The following is a 21867-nucleotide window of genomic DNA, read 5'->3' as shown; positions in this document are numbered from 1 at the left end:
TTGCTTCACTCTGTTAAAATATAAATAAATAAACATGAAAATCTACTTAAATAATTACATTAGTCTAAAATGTTAATAAATAAGCAACTCTGCCTTTCTAATGAAACTGTGCTCATGAGTCCAAGTTTCCATTAAATATATTTTTCAACATGTACAGACAACTGGGTGCATCCAATAGCTCCTGCTCAGCAAAAGGGAAGATCTTCTCTCCAACTCCCTCCTCTCTTATTCTCCTTTCTCCCTATCTGGGTTTGCTCTCTCCCTTTCTTGCTCACAGGAAGGTTCCCTGTGCCACACACTCACTTGTATACTGTTACATGACATTCAGGTTCTCCCAGGAGCCAGTTGTATTTAAAAATATTGCAAAAACTTATCTATATTTTCTTAAACTGGTTTTGTTCTCTGTTATAGCTATTTTTTTCATGAGTAGTGAAGTCATGTGACCAGAAACAGAGGTAAATGGGGATAAGGGTACATTTTGCCTACAGCACTGTCTCAGCATCTCCCAATGAATTACGTCTTGAAATGACACCAATACTGGCACAGTAGTCTTACACAGAAACATTTTTGAGCACTGAAGCCAAATGACACAAAATAGTCAGTAATTTTGCTAGGATCTCTGCTCTACTTCAAAGCAAGGTGACTCCAAACTGGGTGCTTCCTGGAGGTGTACCACAGAACACTCCAACTCCCCACCTCCCAGGAAAAATTGATAAGAAAATGCTAAAGGCAGAAGACCAAGAGTGTTTCAAGTAGCCTTGTTTACTCACACTGATACTCCAAAACTGAGGAATAGTCCCAGATTATGTTTAATTTATTAATAAAGAAGTAGCTGAGAAGTCTAGGTTCTGATTTTTCTCCTTTAGACTGAAGGGTTCAACAGGACCATGCTGTTCTCTGCTGCCCACCTCTCTAACCAGAGAGAGGACCACTTTGCCCATGCTGATGGTCATAAGAAATACAGGGCTCAGCCATTTCAGGACAGTGACAACACAGCCATTTTAATTTAATACTTTCTGTTCTTCCATTCCTATGGAATCTGCTTCTTCCAGAGCAGATTTTCATCAGAACTTAGGTTTTCAGCTAGATATTTTTATTCCAGTTTGGCAAGAAAAGGAAGATTCTGCAGACAACTGATTGGGTTCTTCCCTATTTTTTGCCTGCACCCTACAACAATGTGCTACCCCACTGGACAAATGCAATCAAATTTTGCACAGGCATGGAAGTTTCCAGGTGATTATTTTTTAAAAGTTACATAAAACATGCAGTTCTATAAAAGCCCTATAAATATTTCATTAATGCAATCCTTATTGTCATCACAAAATCGACATGGCAATTCAAGCACAAAACATGTTCATAGCAAATGAGGCTGCTCACAGAACTACTACTTGTTACCTTGTGGTGCTGTTTACAAGCTTGACTGAGAGCTTCCAGGAGGGATGTTTAGAAGTCTGCCTTACCAGAATTTTCCACTTGCACAAGAGACTGCACCTCCCACTCTTTTCCTGCTTCCCTAGGATGTTCTCAAATGTGATTCTATGTGTACAAATAAGGATTTGAATAAGACTCCTCAATTGTTCCTGTCTACACTGAAATGACTGTAGGCATGGCAGGTATGCAGGTCTCCAGCCAAAGAGAGTCCACTCACTTTCGCACAGAAACAGTGAAATAAAATAAAATCCTATGTCTACTGATACCCTAGTGCCTTTAGCTGTAAGTCAGCATATCCCACCTGGCTGCCTCAGGAGTGAGGTCCCATGTGCCAGCCATATGTATGTGTCTTATGTACACAGGGCATGAAAAATGGCATCGCGCAACAACATTTATGCAACTGAGCACACAGTTCATATACTGGTCCTAATCATGCTCCTGGTCTAGATTCTTAAATCTGCAGCTAAAAAACCTGCCTATAAGAGGGGGAAAAGACACAGTGGAGCAGTCATTCAAGGAGTTAACATCAAAAAGCCATTTCATGCTAGTTTTGTTGCCAGTGCTGTTAGCAACTGTGTTACTAGTCACTTCAAGATTAAAAAGGGAACAAAAAAACCACCTGATTTTCTTCACATGTACTTCTGCCAAAATCTCTCAACTACTGCTGCCAATCTTTCAGAAAGTTGACAACTTACACAAAAAATTAAATATTATCTAGAGTAATCCTGCAGCAAACAGAGTGTTGGAACTCAGACACTTAGGCAACTCTAAAGTAACAATATGAAATATCATTTCTAAAACAGCACATAGCCATGTTCCAGACACATGTACTTCTCTGAGAATATCTTTGGAGTTCAAGGAAGAAAGCAGAATCACAAGTAGTGAAGGCCGTAGTGTCTAAAAATTCACAGCAGCACATTTACATACAGTAATTTGAATATTCTTCTCTTGCAAGTTCTTTTCTAAATCTGCTACACAAAGAAATAAGTTAACAAATGGTATTACAAAAAAATACTACAAAACCTGCATTATCATAGTTACAGCTGTGATCTTCTAAAGCAAGACTACAGCTTTGGTCTCTTTCCTCATAGATTAGATTCTTCTTCAACTTTATTTCCCTTGCCTGAGTTTCCTTCAGTTTCTTTTGACAACATAGTAGCCATGAATTGCTAGTCACATTTTCTGTAACATAAATCTCCATTCCCCATAGACTATTAAGTTACCCTAGGAATTATTATCTCACAGATAATAGTTGTGTGTTCTTCTAACCTTCTTCAAAAAAACACTAAAAAAGTTTAGTGTATCTATAGAACACAAATATTTTTTTTTTTTTTACATTACAGAAATCTGACAAAATAAGGTAAATGGCATGAAACAGCTTTACAGTCAGGACTGCATAAAGTTTTAGTTGCTATTCGTAAAACAGAGACAAATCTGTTTACCCACTTACATATTTACAAACAGCAGTAAAAATACAGAAATACTCAGAACCAGACTATCTTTAACTGGGGATGGGTTTGAGAGGCTGTCTACCTAAAACATGTATTTGAGGTTCCCAACCTGTACAATGCCTATCACTGTTGAATTTATGAGAGGAACATACTGGCCTGGACAGACACCAGGAGCATGGAGTCACCAGGAGATCTCTTCTGGGCACCTCTGTCTGCAGAGGCAATTTCAGGGGAAAGAAAAATGGACACAGGAAATGAGCAAAGCTCATAGACAGACACTGCTTACAGACACTGCTTGGATCCATAGGAAGAGACAGTGAAGCTGAGACTAACAGAGCACTATGAAGCATGATTCAAAAACTCAGGGGCTGTGAGGAAGAGGAGGATTATCACTGGCTGTGCAAATAGGGATAGAAGGCAACAGAGAACAGCAGGCAGTTCAGGGATACTCCTAATGGGAATGGGCTGGATATACAGCAGAGTGGCAATCACGTTAAGACAAAAGATTTTTATGGATGATGCAACAAGCTGCCAAGGGAACATAAGGGAGCATGTGCAGCACATTTGGATCTGTCAGTTATACCAAATGCCCAAAATCCTGTTTGGATGAACAAAATGTTTGGGAGAAGAAAAGAGCATACTTTTGACATATTGTAGGATCATCTCATTGCAACGATCTCTGCCACGCAGCTTGACAGAAATCTTCTCTGACCACTTGGATTAATCATCTTTCTACTTGCAGAGAATCACGATTTATGAACATGAACTCTGCTTAGACACAATTTTTCTCTGTTCCCCACCAACTCCTGTGCTGAGAAATTCTGGCTGGTGGGTTTTGCTTAGAGCTCCCACACTCCCAAGTCCACACAAAGCCTAGAATAAGGATGTCAGAGCCTTGCAACCAGATTGTGAAATTAGGCATCTAATTTGTGAGTGATACAGCAGGAGGAGAGTGGCACCAAGCATATGCTTCCTCCTGTGCCTGGGCACACACAGCCTGTGGCAGCTCCACACACAGCCCTGGCTCACAACCACTGCCTGGGACAGTCCTCCTGAGGCTGAGCACAAAAATGTGAAATGCTTTCTGATCTGTTACAAATACCTTTTTTAAATCACATACAGATAACAGCACTAAACAGAAGCTTGATAAACCTGGAAACATAAGCTGAAACAAAATTATCACAAACCTCCACCAGATTGATCCTGCATTAATCCTCAAGAAAACAAAAGAAAACTCTCGTGAAAGAAAATAAATGCTCAGTGAAAGAGCAAAATTCACAAATTATTATTTGTGAAATATTTAGCTTTCAGAAGAAAAAAAAAAGCACCATGGTGTAAATTTAACTGGACAGAACTTAACATGCTTGAGGAGTGTTGAGCACCATATGGTACTTTCAGTATTCTTCGACAATCACTATATCCAGTAAGGGTTTTGACAAAGCACCAATAGGATTATGCCCTATACATGTTACATATATTCAGGTTTCACCATCTATCCCAGATTGATCCTTAAGTTTATAGTTTATTTCACATAATTAGAAATACTTAAGCAAGACTTTTTGTTATGAATGTAAATGCATGGAATCCTTATAATTATGGAAAGCAGATCCTTCCCACTTCCCACTCATCACAGAAACTTCTTATATGTTTAAAACAAACACACCCTTTATTCATACAACGTTCTACCTTACACAGACCAGCACCCTGATCTCATCATATGAAAAGGCCACCAGAGTATCCTGAGGAAACAACATACTCTAAGAGTTGGCTCAACATCTGATTTGCATTTACTCCCTTACCAAAAGGATGACACAGGATTTTTGGCTTTTTGTTGTTTGGGTTTTTTGAAAATTTCATCTTTGTTGATCCTACCTTCTGAGATGTCCACGGTCCTTTCTTTTAATTCTCCCACCTTTCGCTCCAGGTGCAGAGTCTGAGGCTAAGTTGATTAAGTCTGTGCTATCTGTGCTATCAAGCTCGAGCACAAAGGAATCTCAGTAAATCTGGGATGGAAGATTTGAGGAAGGGGAAGAGAGAATATCAGTGTTCTACAACAAATTTGAGTGGATATTTCAGATTTATTAAAAAAAAAACTGGGGGAAACAATGTTTTTGGTAAGAAAAAGTGCAGATTTTTAGGAAAGCAAAGACTGTGAGAGACTGAGAAAGGGTTAAACAACTGGGTCTGAATAGGGAAGATTCAAAAGATAAGGAAAAGGAAAATGGGACAGGAAAATGCACTAGGATTTTTTTGTGCCAGTGTAAGAATATTGCAATTTTTAAACTGATCTAAACAGCACATCGTTGACAGCCAATTTACAGACTATACCCAGTATTAATATCAGAAGTTTACTATTCTGAATTTGCAATACTACTGGCAGACCACACAAGGAAAGAGGGAAGTTTCAATAAGGTAAGATGATGTAAAGCAGTGCCGAACAATACACTTAGAAAAATCAAACAGTAATGACATTTTGTTATCTGATGAAGCTACTATTACAAAACCAGGTTAAAATTTGAGATCAGAACTTTGCTAGATGAGGAGAACCATTCTGATCTTCTGCACTTACCTGTATATTCTCAGATATCTAATGAGGCTTTGTAGTTCCTAAACAAATAAAAGGCATATAGTGCAGTGACAACTTAAGGCTATTCGGGGAAGAGGCAACAGTTAAGGATATTTTGCCTCTTCATTATCTGAAATAGAGGGATGCCTACTTCATGGTGGTACAAATACAGGGACCATGAGCTGGACTTGGGCTCACATGCCTGTTTAACAGAAGCAATCTTTTTCATCAGGTAAGGCATTTGTGTGTTGCAGGTTTCTCTGTGCGTCAGGAGTTAAATTTAATGGCCAGATAGATCCTTTGTTTAAAAAAAAAAAAAAAAAAAAAAAAAAAAAAAAAAAAAAAAAAAAAAAAAGATAATCATGTCAGCAACTAAGGGAGAGAACTTTCTTATTTCCTGCTTGGTAGAAGGTAGTTTTGCCATAGCAACAGCTTTCAGAGCTGGTGAGGTCCATCTCCTGTTACCTAAACTTGGATCACCTTTCCTGCATACTGATATTTGCTGAATATTCAGCCATATTTGAAGTAGCCGAACACTAAACACAAAAAATGGAATTTGCAGGAAGCAGGAGTACCTCTGATCACACTATATATCAAAAAATAACTTTCAGCGACATCAGCCTTCTTCTGGGCTGAAAGACTGTGCCCATTTTGTGAACTGCAAAGATCATTTTGATCAAGCTGTGTGATAAACATTCTATGCTCACTTACTGTTTGTCTCAGTTTTGATTTGATCCTTGCATGTTCTTCTGACTCCATCTTTGAGCTTTTTTTAATTCACATTATGTAACACAGCCAGCAGAATGATCTTAGTCAAACAAATCAACTTCAGTTATTTAAATCCAAAACAGACATAATAAACAAATCAGACAATTCCACCCTCATCCACAGTCACAGGGAGAGGTTTTCCAGAATATTTTATTTCAGTAGTATCTACTCTTTCTAGAATCTGAATTTAATAATTGCTTTGTATTTCTCTTTAGTTTACAATTAATTTTAACTTTACACTGAAATCAGGTCAGTAGACTACACATTTATAAGGTTAGGACTGTTTTATTCTGGTTGTCTCTGTAACTTTTAGGTGATTATACTAAAACCAGCGGTTTATCCCAGCTTAAATACGACTGGTTTACTGGAAGTCAGGCTCTTCTGGCCCTGTTGTCTTTAATAACTTTCCCTTAACTACTTCAGTTCTTTAGACAAAAGAATACAGGGGAAAAGGGAAGACTTGTGAGATGAGGTGGCCTCAGAAGGAGAATGAATGTCCAAGAGGATATGGACGAACAGACAAAAGGGTTCAAAGGGTGAAGAGAAAAGAGAGAGAGGCAACAAGTTGAGGAAAAAAATTTAGACAGACAATAGGGAGAAAGTAGGACAAATACCAGGGATTATGAGGAAACTAGTCTGCTGGAAAAGCAACAAAATTGGATTGTTTTGTTGTCACATAGCGAAAGTTATTGCATTTGGAACAGAGATGATACATGGACAAATAAAACTTACTGCAGAGAAAACTCTACTTCCTTTGCTTGGTTTGAGGGTTTTTTTCTTTGGGCTTAGTTTTTTTTCCTTCAGAAAAGAAAGAAGGCATCTGGGGATTCAGGGTTGCCTTTCTCTTTTAAAAGAAATGCTTTTAGGTGAGCTTTACTTCTCTTCAGGCATAATTAGCATAAGACATTACCAAGCCTACACTCACATGCCCTATGACAAACCACCTCACAAATGAGCTTACCAGGCCTCTCAGTGCACAGCAAAAACAGCGGCAGATTGGTTGTGAGACACTAAAGCTCTAAATGCAAACAAAGCACATCCAGCAGCTTTTGTAATAATCATGTGGCACTGCAGTCCTTATTTGCAAATCCTTCGCTTTTTCCTCCCCTGCTTATTTTAAAGAAACAACCTATTCTGATGCTTAATATTCAACCTCTAGAAGAGTTCTCTATTTTTTTGCCCTGAGCACAAGTGATGAGAGCATTGCTACCCTTGTAGGAACTTGCTGCTTGTAGACTATGACAGAACTGAAAGGTTTAAGATCTGTGCTCAATGTCATGCTCTGCATAGGTCAGACTATAGCACCAAGTCCTCTGTATGATTATAATGGCTGCCTTTCAAATTAAATCAAAGCAGAAGTGACTCTTCAATTTCTAAATCTACATATGTCTATTTCTTCTCCTCTCCACTATATAATTAGATTCAAGCATTTTGTTTGAAAGAGTCGCTGAGACTATGCCACTTGCTGTGAAAACACAAGGAGCTTTTCCTTTTGAGATGTTTTTGGTATTTGCTAAACTTAGCCATCCCCAAATGTTTATTATACAGAAGCCTAAGAATTGCTGTATACTACATTAATCTTGAACAATGCTCTCTTTCCTTGTTGTTTGAAGTACAGAAGTCTAAGTTCTTTGCACTCATTTAATACAATAATATGCGATGTTTAAATTGAAAAAGGAAATTCCTAGGCAGCTAAAGTCAGCCATCCAGAAAGCTATCAGAAATAAAGAAGGAAAAAAGACTATACCTTTCAGCTATTCAGTAAGATGAACTGCTAAGAAACAGCAATTACTATTAAAATATATGCTGGAGAGATTATATACTTAAAAGGACAGAAAAATAAAACCAAAATAGCAGCAAGGATGAAAAGGTGATTTTCTTAGCCAAGAAACATAGTAGCTGCTTTTATAATATAGATGTAACAAAAATAGAGATTTTAGCTGGCAATGATCATCTAAGAAAACACTAAAATGCAGATTCCTATCAAACAAACCCAAGGCCTTGAACCGAGTGAAAGGACACAGAGCACCCTATGTCAGATGAGTTGTGAGAACACAGCTAACTTACAAGTAATATAAGGTGTTGTACATCAGGAAGGTCTTCTAGTCATAATTTAGCCCTTCCAAAAGAGTGGCTTTTAAAAGCAAATCTTAACATAGTTAAACCCCAAATGTGATCCTTCTGGGACTAAAATAGAAAGACAGCCGTTTAATGCTGATGTTAGTTTACAGTTAGCTCTGTGATCATCATTTAACTCATTTTCATCAACATGGTGTATACAAAGTTGCTTTTCTATGAGTCTAATTTATTACACAATGTATAATGTTACAGTGGGATGCTTAGTGCAATGTTATTATCTACTAAATATTTAATTATAAATTAGCTTATCATGGAAATAAAGCCTGTAACACTGCCTCAGAACTTGCCATGATATGGTTTCAAAATTCTATTGTAATCAGAAAAATTAACAAAAGTTGAGGAAAAAAAAAAGAGAAATGTAAGCAAGTGAATAAGGATGATTGCAACCCATGTGTTACTGACTACATAAAGGATCTTCTATTTTTAGAAAAAGGATAGAAAATTAAGGAAAAAGGAAAGTCCTCCAAAGTAATATTTCAAAAATCTGCATCATTTGTCCTGAAAACAAGTTATTGTTTCATGCGTCAAATCCAAGGATTAAATCCAGTCAGTTCACTGAAGACAGCAGTAACTACAGGTACTTATGGCCAAAGAAGAGGAAGTGATTAAGCAGAACATGGCAAGCTGATCCCATCATATGCAGCGCTAAAAAAAAAAAAAAAATGGACCTGGCCAGCCCCAAAGTGAGGGAAGGAAGAGAGGAGGGCTCCTGCAGTCCCCTGAGCATGAATTCCCCGCCATCCTGCAGAGAAGGCCATGCTGGGGAAGGCTTTCCTGACAGAAGATGCAGTCTCTGGAGAAACCACATGGAATCAGGTATTTTTCCTGAAAGACTGTGGCCCATGGAGGACTCCAAGCTGGAGTAAGAGGGAGCAACAGAGGAGAGCTATTATGGACTGCTCCCAGCCCAAGCCTGATGCCCTGTGCCATGTGGCTGGACAAGGCAAGAGTTGGGAGTGGAGAAGTAAAGTTGAGACTGGGAAGAAAGGAGGAGCAGGGAGATATTTTAGGTTTTGTCTTTGCCTCTCACAATCCAACTCTATTTTATCTGGCAGTAAATTAAATTAACCGTCCCCAAGCTGAGTCTGTTTCACCCATGGTGGTAATTGGTGAACAACCTCCTTGTTTTTATGTCAGCCTATAAGCTTTTCCATCTTATATTCTCCTCTTGTCCTCCTAGAGCATCTAGCAGCCAGATAAGGTCAATCCACCACGTTCCTCTAAAAAGACTTACAATATGAAGAAATGTGTAAATCTTGTATTTGTGAAACAAACTGAATACCAGTTTTTTATGAATGACTGAAAGCCCATCTACAGTTCTTGGAATCCTAACAGTTTATCCCCATAGTTTTCAATGGGAGAAAAAAAAAATCTGAATGCATTTCAGCAACAGCCCAGTTAGATTTAACAGCCTTATTAATCAAATTTAACTTAGTCATGAACTTCTGTGTCAAGAGACTTAAAATTCAGTTATTTTTCATGTAATTACAGTCACTGAAGCATTAATTTCTATTTACCATTGGGCCTCGCTAATAGGGGGCGAGATCTGTCAAGCTTTCAATACTCTTTTCAATGGATAGCTTGAAAGTTTAGGCACATGGTCTGGAAAGAGCTTCACCTAGTAGTATGCAAGAGATGTTGAGACTCCATAAAACTTTTGCTGCAGTAACTTTTGATTGTGTAAATCTCTCTCTAGTATTACAACAGGAGCACGATTTCTGAGAAACACATACTGTGTTAGCATAAGACTGCCTGCTAAACCTGCCTGAACTTGTGTAGCTTGAAGCATTCATTTCTTGATTTGGCTTCATGGCTAACTGCACTTGCCTTTTGTATCCAATTATCTGCCTGTCACTTTCTTTTTACAAAAAGAAGCAGTTTCTCCTAAGTCAACTAGACCAACTTGGTTTTCCTGCAATCACCGTCTTACCCTCAAGAAAGCTAAAACATTCTATCCTTGATTAAGGCTTTTTATTCCCTTAGGTGACTTGATCTTTATGAAGTTGAGTACCCAGCTGAACTCTACCATTCTCATTATCTGACGACTGTGTATAGCAAATTTTCAGCAAGAGTTTATTACTGTCTTATTGCATGGTCTGCAAGTTAAAAAAAGGTTTTGGTCTTCACAGGCCTATGATTTAAGCTCTAAAAATGAAAAAATAATTCACCAACATTAATAAGCATATCCTAAATAAAATATTGAAAATTTAAGTGTGGGTTGGTACAGTTTTCAGTAAAATACAACATTTTCTTGTCAAGGACTGTCTGTAATGTAGGGGGGAAAAAAGCCATATTGAACTCTTCCCAGTGGAATATATTCATAACTCTCCACATATCACAGACTGCATAAGACCATATACCCTCTCTTAAGGAGGTCAATTCATGTAGGAAACAAAAGGCTTAAAAAAAAAACCAGCTGGTGCATGAATTGTCAGGTTGCCTGTAGAGGAGAGAACACATAGGTTAGCACAGAAGATTCAGACTGAGCGTGTAGTTTCATTTGAAACAAGACATAGTATAGGTTTCTAAATATGTCCACAGGCCATTCTGCTGTACGATTTCCTGCTGTAGCTGTTGAAAATATATTGTAGGATTTAACTTCCTCAACACTGGCATTCATTTCTACCTTCAATGCCCTAACACTTCCAAAATATGAGTGTGGAACTGTAAGGTATGATGTGGGTATTACCTGAGAGCCACCCACTGGGGCAGCTGCTGGGAGCTACAGTAAAACTCTGCAGTACATTGTAGGACACTTGATGACTTGGGGCTCTATCTGGCTAAACAGCAGCCACAGTTGAGAAAGATTCAAAGCCCATTTAGTCTAGTTCAGAGCAAGCTGAAGCACACTGGGGCACACTCATCTCCCCCCATAAGTATTATGAAAGCACAAACCTAGCTCATATATAATGTAAGGGTTCTCATCTGGAACTATTTCCTACTCTGGCAGGTAAAGATATTGACTTAAATCTCCTGTGGACGCCTCACTAGTCTCCTCTTTAATAGTCTATGCAAGTGACCAAGAGGTGAGCTGTTGCAGGAGTGAAGACAGGGTGAGCAATTCCAGACTGAGCCCTAAGGCCTGTTGGCCTCTGTGACACAGGAAAAATTCCCAGTTGTGGCGCAGTAAAAATTCCCTTCTGACATTAAGGTGTTCCAGGCAATAATGAGGTGTAATATGCAGAATTGTGGCTCTGATACTTTAACCACCTTAAGTCCAAGACTGTTTACATACTTTGTGTGACCTGTAATGTCAACTGAGTTGTGAGTGTATAAAAGTCATTGCTGAAAACAATAGAGAGCGACATGATAACCACATTGGCTCAACGTGTCATTGCTCTGTCCAGCCTCCTATTAATTTAGGGCCTTTTGTTACAGTGAGCTCCTCCAACAGGACCAATATGCTCTACTAAACACTCACTGGTTGATTAGGAAAACATCAGGTGTACAGTGAAGAAGTATAAACTGCAACACAGGACATACACAAGAGTATGTTTATATCTGCGCTGAAAACTTAGGGAGAAAAAAAAAAAACCAAAAAGTAGATTAAATCTTCCTCACTTTAATTCCCTTGTTGCTTTTTCTGTTGCGTTAAATTTATATGGGCCAGCAGTAGCCTCTGTGGTCTCTTGACCCATCCACAAAGGCAGTGAGATGAGTCCCTGAAATAGTCCAGAAAAGCAGGTTTCTTTACAGCTAAAAGGACTGATCCAAATAATCCTGAACGGTAAAGCTGTCAGGCTGACAAAGGTCCTAAAAGCAGTCTGCTGATGAACTTTCAACTGCCCTCTCTCTATTTGTAGAAGCTATTTGGTCCGAGAAGAAAAGTAGAGAGAAAGATTAACTTTGCTGATGCGTGCACAGCTATGAGCTTTGATCACTTACCACACGTTGCAGAGAAAAAGTTACATTACCAGTATTAAAATCCCAGCAACATACAAAAATTTCCTCCAGTCATGACAACACAACCAACATTCCCATGCTCATCTATTTATAGACAGTCCCAGCAAGATCTGCTCATCTCTATGATTTATCTGCACTTCTCAGTAATACTCAAATGTTTGCAATGCAATATTCCAAATAACTTTCCCAAAACTCACCAGTACAAAAGGATTTGCTATGGGAGCTTGTTTTTTGTGGACAAGTTAATAACAAATATAATAGACTATTGAGAAATTAACATTTAATTCCAAAGATTCCATAAACCTGTTGCATGTAAATTAGTTGACTGGTGGTTTAGCTGGAATACTGAAATTGCACAGTACATGACTAAACTTCAGCCTAAATAACACACAGCTTTTTAGAAACCTCAATCTGGATAAAAAAAAATTATTAGGTTTTATCTGCTTTTTAAGGAAATTCAGATTACATTTTGTCTAGATTTTCACTTAATCTCTGACCAGTCATTAAACAACTGGTAACAGATACTTTGTATCATTTTATAATCACAGTTTTAGAGAGAGATTTAATTTATCCCCATAGGAAGGCTAACTTACAGATGGGTTCTTATATTAAAGGAATTTGAAAAAAATTTAAAAATATTACAGAATTTTTGTCTATAGATTTCCTTGCTTGATACACTTCTGTCTTCAATTATGCTCAGTAAAATCATGCACCTTTGGTATATGTATGACAAACTATCCTATGCCCTCTCTAATTGCAGCACTGGAGATGTATCGACAGAAGTATCCAACTCTTTAGTAAAATTACAAAATGCTCCAGAATGCAAAATATATGAAAATATAGATGTAAGTATCTTTTATCTAGGACACTACATGGCTAAAAATACACTGAATTTTAATCCTGGATGAGGATTAAGGTTATTTATGATAAAAAAGAGAAACAGCAAGAGAGCACAGATTACATTTAGCTCGCATAATTACTTGATTCTCTTGAAATTTTTTCAGCTACTTGTTGATCTCACATAATGCATAATAGGTCAAAAATCTTATCAAGTCTGTCTTTGCAGTAAGATCACTTTTTGACTAAAATGCCTCAGGCTTTGTGGTGCCAGAATAGCCCAGGAATTCAGATTTTACTAAATTTAGTTCTATTTAGCATTCCTATGTTATTTTGTAAACTACTAAAACCAAACAATTTTGCCTCAGCAGCATACATAGCTATGAACATTTTAAATATTAGAAGTCATACTTAGTCCTAAGCCCCACATATTACATTAAAAATCCCATCACATAGAAGAATCTTACATGAATGAGGCTACAATGAATCAAGCTGAAAGACACAGATTCCAAGAAGAAATAAAATGATCAAGTAAAGAATTTTTTGGGCTTAATGGGCACACACTGGGCTGTCAAATCAGTCTGAGCTTAAACGAGTGCATTCTCACATGCCTGGGAGCTGGCAGCTGCTTTTTGTGTGACTACATGGAAAAAATGTATTCAAAGGGATTCAGTTAGTTTTGCCAAAAGCTCAAGTCTTTTAGCGAAGGGATGATGCATGGAAGATATCTTCCGTTTTATGGGATCCTTTTACAACAAGACTTTTGATGCTAGACTGATTGTCTTCAAGTAATAAAATATACCCAAGTATATCTAGGAAACAGATCACTGCTGGAAAAACTGAAGGTGCATAGCTCAGATAAAAACACATCCCATCAAGTACTGTTGCAGGACTACTAGTTCTGACTGAGCTCTGCTTGGACATCAGCAGTCAGCTCTGCTGGTGCACCATATTCCCTCAGGCACCTCAAAGAAGAACACACTTCTTCAAGTCTCCTGACCCTAAACACATCCCTGAACATCTGCATGTTTGCTACTCTGTTCTCTCTCAGTGTTTTTGAAGGAGGGAAAAAAACCAAAAAATAAAATAAAAAGTGCTTGCAGTCTCTAAAGCTAAGATTTTTGAGGTATCAATCAGAAGAAACATCAAGTTATCTTTCTTCTGGGTGAATTAGATGAAAGCTCAGATGGTGTGAAATATTTGCCTGCCTGGTATGACTTTTTAAAGTAATCCATTCTCTTTAGCCCTCCACAGCAAGGAGGGCTTCCAGATAATATATTTATGCACTTCCAGACATTTTTTCTGCATCACAACTGAAACTGCAAACGACAAAACACAAACCCACCTCCCTTGGTTTGCCAACGGATAGCATTGTCACTCTCCATCCAGAAATAGATGTGTTAATTTTGGATGCATTTACCTGAAGCATTCAAGAAATAGCTCAAAATTATGACATTTAGGGTTCTGTCTGACAGATGTCGTCTTCATTGACAGGCCCCCTCCCACATGAACAAATGCTGGGTGAGTGTATTAACCATCTGATTCTACACAAGTATATACAACAGTAATAATGGCATTTTTACTTAACTTCTAACTTCAAAACACTGCACACTACAAACTCATTTCCAGTGATCAGACTTGCCATACAGAAGCACATTAAAAAAGTGGGTTATGTCCAGACCCACCCCGCTCTCATGCAGATGAACCCCCAGGTGTCTCCACTGTCCTGCACTAACATTGCAGACTACCAGTTTCAAAGAGCTCTACCCAACAAAATGAACTTATTCCCTAACATGTTGATATAATAAACAGGTGCAGACGAACTAGGCATGTACAAATTAAATTCACCTATACTAGTCACACTCTCTGGATTAGTCACTTACTTATTCTAAACTTATGTTTTAATACTCCAAGATGAGTAAACTTTATAAACTGAAAAAAGGTAGTTTGTAGCATAACTAAGGCAGCTAATTATTATAGGAAACCATAATCTTAAAGTTTAATTTTTTAAGATAATGGAGATACTTTTCTATATTTTCTTTATTCAGATAGTGTAATTGCTTATTAGTTCTGTATTCCATAGCAAAAAAATAATAGTATGTTTATTATATGCAGTTTATAGTGGTTTAGAGATCTCTAATCTCTTCTATGATTTTTGCAGTGCCAACAAGTAACAGATTATTCCATTAGAGAAACAAAGATAACAGAAATATAGTAAATACACAATACTTTGCAAAGAAAATTTGAGTTTTGGATTTTAAGACACTATAAAGGCAATAGTCCAATAATAATAGTAATGAGACTGGATTTGTTAGCAAGAGGTAACAATAAATTCAAAGCAACTCACATAATGAATTAAAGGACTTGAAAACATAACACATGGTGGAAAATTAACACAATTAGATGTGCATAACACACTGAAAGGAAGCAAAAACAGTTCAAATAGGTAAAGTGATCTCACAGCTGAAACTGCAGCTTGCTATCTGCAGTTTTTGCAGGGATTTAAGGCCAAGTTTTCTTTCTTCTGATTGTAACATTACTGGAAACACACTGAAATAATGAAGAACTGAAGGACTCATAAACAGGTTCCTGGAGTGACTATGCTTTGAAAATTATCATCTACACAGACAAATCTAAACAGATATCCTACCAGTAGCTAACCCTATTCTCAAAAATCTGGAAAAAGATATAAACCTGAAATTGTATGTATCACTATTACTACAGCTATCTACATTATGGATGGCACAACCGCAAGCAAAAGGTGATCAAATACTATTAATGTATTTCCAATCTATCGGAATTAATAACTATAAGCAGCAGGATGTAGAAAGAAAATTTTATTTCATGCATATAAAGATATAATTTTAACAATTTTTGATTGATTTATTTTTTCCTCCTGATTTTAAAAAATTGTATACATATTCTGACTAGTCAGAGATGATCAGAATCATGTGTGGCTTAAACTGTTCATGTTTTCCTTTTACTTACACCATTCATTATCATATTAAATAATGCATAATCATATTAAATCTATAAGGTCATACTTGTTAATTTTCAATACTGCATTCACTGTTTAGACAAGGATCAGAATATACTATAAAGTTACATTCTACAGGATCATATATATTATATTAAGGTACATGAACACATCAAACAGAAACCAGGCCTTTCTCATGACTTCTTACTGTTACGATGCACCACTAGTATTTTCTTTCATTATCCTCTTTCTTCTTAAGGTGCACTGCATAAAAAAATATCTCAGATTTCAATTGCTATAACTTCCTTAATTTCCTTGTCTTTTCAATATATATCTGCAGTTGAAACAAATTAACTAAAATTATCTTCTTTTACACAAGACCCTGAATCCCATCTCTTTACTTACAGATATTTAGGGCAGAGATGAAACATATTTGACAAAAAGTGAAAAAAAAAATTCTATATTGTTATATTTTCTGAAACCAATACTTATTAGAAACATACAATAATATCATTTTAGCCAAGATCTAGACATTAACTCAGAGTATACTTCTGGACAAAAACAAAAGAAAAATGATTTAAAAATTTTGTACTCTATCTTTGTAGTGAGACTGACCCAAGTCAGGAAGGAAGATGATCTTCTTCAATACTGACAGCACTGTATCCCATCTGGAAAAGCAGCTTTTATCACAATGGAGTTCAACAGTGATCTCCCACACCTCAGATAGTAACTGAGCCAGTAGCATACACAATATTTTTGGGAGAACCACTGGAAGGCTCTCCTGCTCTTGCTCTTCAGCTTTATATCATCAACTAAATTGGACCAAACGGACTATGAGATTGTGAGTGTTAAAAGTATAAAAATACTACATTGAAAGAAATTAAAAGTTTAAATTTTATTTGGTAGCTTTGGTTTTTCTTTCTCTCTGAACACTGAGCTGAAAAAAAAAAATCATCATAGCATTACTGCTCTTTCTAAAGGGTTCTGTAAAATTCTGGAATTCATTTGTCCAAAGCTGTAACTCACAGAATTATTCCCTAAGAGAACTTAAGGAGATTTTGTGTAAGCCTATAATGTGTATACTTATAATAAGTAAACAAATAACAAAAATGACATGAAATATCTTTAAGTTTTTCACTGTTCACTCTGCAAGTCAAAAGAGGCACATGAATATGCCAAGTTGTAAGGACCAAGTTCCCTTAGGCAGCCCTGCCTGAGCAGGGGGGATTGGATCAAAGGATCCCCAGAAGACCCCTCCAACCTCAATCTTTCTGAGGTTCTGTTCTGATGGCATAACATCTCTTTTCGTCCAGATAAATGGGCACATAAACAGTAACTCCTTAGGAGATTTAAATACCTTGAAACTTTAACAGATTTCAAAGGTCAAAAAATTGGGTTGCCCTGTAGTTCCTGTATTAGGCTATGTAGTAGGATGCACGTATATGGTATGCATGTATACAATATATGCTTATAGTTGCATATACTATATATTATATATACATGACATTAGGCAGGAGGACATGGAATAAAGCTTCTCCTCAAATGCCTAATTGACCTTTGCAATCTTACACTTTTTTTGTTTTAATGCAAAAGTGGAAGGAATTATTACTCTCAAAGGTATTGTTTTGCATTCAAAAAAAACGCTATAGTCTCAAATTAGTTAAACTGAAGCAACAATACAGAAAGTACAGGACTAAAAATAGGATAACATGGCAAGAAATAACATTGTGGTGAATTAAAAGTTTGGGGGTTCTAGTCCAATATTTTTTATGTCAGGTACCCACAGATCACTGTTACCCAGCTTGCATGACGACAGCAAGAGATGCGAGGGATTCAGGAGTCCTTTATCACAGATTAAGAGAGAAGGTTGCAGTAGCAATTTATTTTCTTGGTCATAAAGTGTAGAATAACATGACAAGTTACAGTTTAAGAGTTTGACAAACAGGTAAACTAAACCTGAGTAAACCACAGAGTATAATCAAGTGGTTACTGATTTACTGATGATTTAAGGTTATGGTGGAAGAAAAACCCAGCTGTCTAGTGACTCTTCTACAGTCTCATCATTAAATGAAGAAACTCTGATCTAGTTATCTTCAGAGCATTAGCATCATCTGCCTACATTTTGTTTTAATATAAGAAGGAAGCAATCATTTTTACTAGCTGGACCCTATAAAAAATGTATTTCAAGGCAAACATGTTTCCTCAGTAAACTTGGTGAACAGCAAGCTAATTTTAGGGATTACCTCAAAAATTTTATACTGTCACACTTGTTTGAAAGCAAACTAACTTCCCAGAAGCAGAGGACAGTGATCCCCATCTTAATTGAAACAGAATTCCTCAGTTTCTTGCTGGCTATTTTTTTTTTTTTTCCTGCTAGAAACAGCAGTTCTAGCAAGGCCTTACTGAAAAGCAGTGATTCTTTCTTGATGCATATAAACCCCATATCTTTTGGGAAACAAATTATGTTGAATGCTATGGAGAGAAAATGTATCTGCTATCAATTTACGATTTGCTATGCAATTTACATCCTTCTGTAGAATTTTTTTGTTTTGGTTCTACAGCTGTGTTAGTCAGAGCATACAGAAATTATCCTTTTAATGGACAATTTGACCTAAGAGTTCTGTTCAAGAGATGTAAAAAAACCAATCCTGACAATCCAGACATTTTGTTCTGACAATATTACCAACTTCTGTTAAAGCATTAGTACACAGCTGAATTGCATGGCATATGTCCTCAAGCTGGTAAGGCTTAAATTAGCAAGCCATTATGTAAGCAAATTTTAAGCATAATTTAAAGGAATTAAATGACAAACTCCCTGAAAAAAACACCTGACATACAATTAAGGAAATGTTTCCAAGTCGTCTTTCTTTCCAAGTATAAATCACTGACATTATACTAAGATGAAAACAATCTCAGTGGAAGGCAGATAAGAAAAGGAATCTCTTTTTCTGCACTGATTACCAACATTATTTTCTGCAACCACATACTACTAAGTTCAGCGAAATAAATATTAATATATTCATAATGTATTTTACATATGGATTTCCTACCAGTTGTCCTTTATGTATGTAAACAGAAAAAAAGAGAAAGCAAATTGCTCTTCTGCAAAATTCAGGAAAACTGTGACAAAATTTACTTTTTTCATTTGCTTCCGAATGTTTTCACTTGAAGTTTGATAGAAATATCGTAATCCTAATGAAACCTGTACAATGGTAGACTGATTGCTATGGATAATTATATGGCTTAATCTGGAACATGGATCTTCCACCTAATTCTGTCAATGTCATACAAATTTCACTTAGTTCAATACACCTACAGCACCTCACAAAATACTTGAATTTTGATCCAAAGAAGCTACATGTGCTCATTCATTTTTGTACCCTAAAATGTACACCTTCTCTATAAGGAGAAAGAAACATGTATCAGGTGATCACAAACGAAATACATATTTTTGCATTACCTAAACAAATACTTTGAAAAAGTTTTACAGGAATGAGGAAAGAAAGAAAGTTGTATTTTCAGTGATTTTTCTGCTTTACAAGGTTGTGGTACCATAGCAGGGAAGAACAGAGAAAGTAGTGGCAGCCAGGCCATCAGGACTGAGGTTGAGCCCTTCCTGCTCCTTACCAGACCTTGGACAACACTAAGTTGGACATTTTGCTGACTTTTCCATTGCCCTAAACCCCAAAATATTTCACATTATGAGGGTGAGTGAATGGAAGAGAGGGAATTAACTTAAACCATTTTGGCTGTACCCACTACCATCCTGATGTATGGAACATAACTAAAAGGATTCAAAGTGAAGGTTCAGGACTTCTATAAGGAACTAAAATCACCTAGAATATTCCACCAAAATAGAAGTGTCAGCTTTCTCTTAAAAAAAGGAAAAGTGCCTGACTTCCTTCTAAAATGTTATCTCGCATAAAATTGCATTAAACCAAATAAATATGGTCTGCCTGCAACTATATGAAAGGAGGGAAAACTCAAGTGAAAAGTGCAAAGAGCTAACCAGTACTCAGAAAACATGAAAGAACTTAAGAAAGGTATTTGACCATGCATTTTGACATAATAGAACAAGAATCATTGAAATTCATGTAACTCATTGGCCACTAGAATATGCCAGCTATTGCCAATTAATTTTGTAAGTGTAATGGCATAATTTCTTGATCAGCCTAGGATGCCTGTTAACTCTCACTACAAGGTGTTTTGGGATGTCCCTTATGACTTTAAATGAGGCGAGAACTTCAAATTCTGCTATATATATTTGAAAAAATCCTTAAGAAATATTTGGCACTTACTTGAAAAGGTCAAGAACAGCTTCAAAGCATTACATTTTTAAAATATTTAGCTACAATCATGAGCTGCAAGGACCTCTTAGGGACCTTATACATTGCCCTACAGCCACAAGCAACCACATCACATAAATCCTTTCCTAACCTCATTAAATTTAGCCTTTAAAGTTTTATTGGGCTCTTTCTCTTTCCAATAAGCCACATGAAATAAATTCTCAAGGCTTAACTCTAATGCTTGTAAACATCTTTTTTCAAGCCAGGAGTGTTTAGGGCCAAGTTATACACATTTGGTCTCACTATCCTCTTCTTATTGTTTAAATTTTCTGCATTGCTACATATCAATTCCATACTTACAGGTGTCAACTATTATTGCTTTAGCTCTGTCCCCTTAATATCTCTAGCCTTCTCTCACGTGAGCAGCTCCCCATTCCCTGGATCAACCTCTGATTGACCTTCTTTGTGCCTCTCACACTTTGTATTTGTGAAAGACGGGTAATGCATAGGAAACAACACCCTAGGCATCATTAATTCTTCAATTCTACAGGAAACACATTGAATATAGGTTAACACTTGACTTTTCTTGACTTTACACTTTGCTAATTCATACTTCATCATCCTTTCAAATGATGCACCCTTAACCTGAAGAGACTTGATGGATATGTTTTGTATTAATATAATTTATTGTGGCAAAAATTCATGTGGACACTAAGAGATTAAGAGATAAATATGTTTCAGAAGTTTTTACTGATATGAAACTTGCCATATGTAATTAGTCAGGAATGTTGAGCCACTGAAAATATTTAAGAAGTAATATTTTTCTCATGTTATTTTATTTTAATTATATCAATTTTTATTAAAATGAAATTAAAATGTTATTTCTACGTATGTATTAATATTTTGAAATTAATTAATTCTATATATTCCATTAGCTTTCAGAGAGAGGCACTGCTAAAGCAATGGTACTTTAAAGAAATGTTCTCCATGTTTCTCACACATTCAAGACTAGTTATTCGATACTTCCCCTCTGACTACCATTAACTTTTTAGCTGTTGAAGAGATGCAGATCAGCTTTACCACAGCACACAGAATTTATTTTCGCACATTACTATTAGGGCATTTTCTTGGCATGTGGAAGCCTGGAGTTCAACACCTAAACTAACCTAAACCTTTAGCAAAACCTAAACTAAGACAAGTGCAAATAATAAGGATGTATTTAATTCAATTTAGGAAAATCCAAATGACCCAGACACATCTTCAGAATACATCTTCAGAGTACTTTAGTGCACTAATAATGACATATTAAAAACCTACCGAAATACCCAAACGTGAAAGAAATAATTTTCTCTGGGTATTGAACAGTACTCAATTTCAGGTTATAGGTATGCTGGTATTTAAATGGGAGCATAACACCACTCCATATCATAAGCATAACTCAACAAAGAACACATCAAAAACTACACTGGACTGTAATTAATTTACACTTGTTTCAGTTGAGGTGCCACA

At 36.6% G+C, this 21867-nt stretch overlaps 1 protein-coding gene across 2 annotated transcripts in view; it reads right to left on the bottom strand.

Annotated features, from left to right (window-relative positions):
• RIMS1 (regulating synaptic membrane exocytosis 1) overlaps positions 1 to 21867 on the bottom strand; it is a 301446-nt gene that overhangs the window by 161588 nt on the left and 117991 nt on the right. The gene's annotated exons all lie outside the window — the stretch shown is intronic.

This window comes from Sylvia atricapilla, chromosome 3 (genome assembly GCF_009819655.1).
Source record: "Sylvia atricapilla isolate bSylAtr1 chromosome 3, bSylAtr1.pri, whole genome shotgun sequence".
Lineage (NCBI taxonomy): Eukaryota > Metazoa > Chordata > Aves > Passeriformes > Sylviidae > Sylvia > Sylvia atricapilla.
The sequence above is the reverse complement of the archived record's forward strand: the minus strand, read 5'-3'. Positions and strand labels throughout refer to the sequence as shown.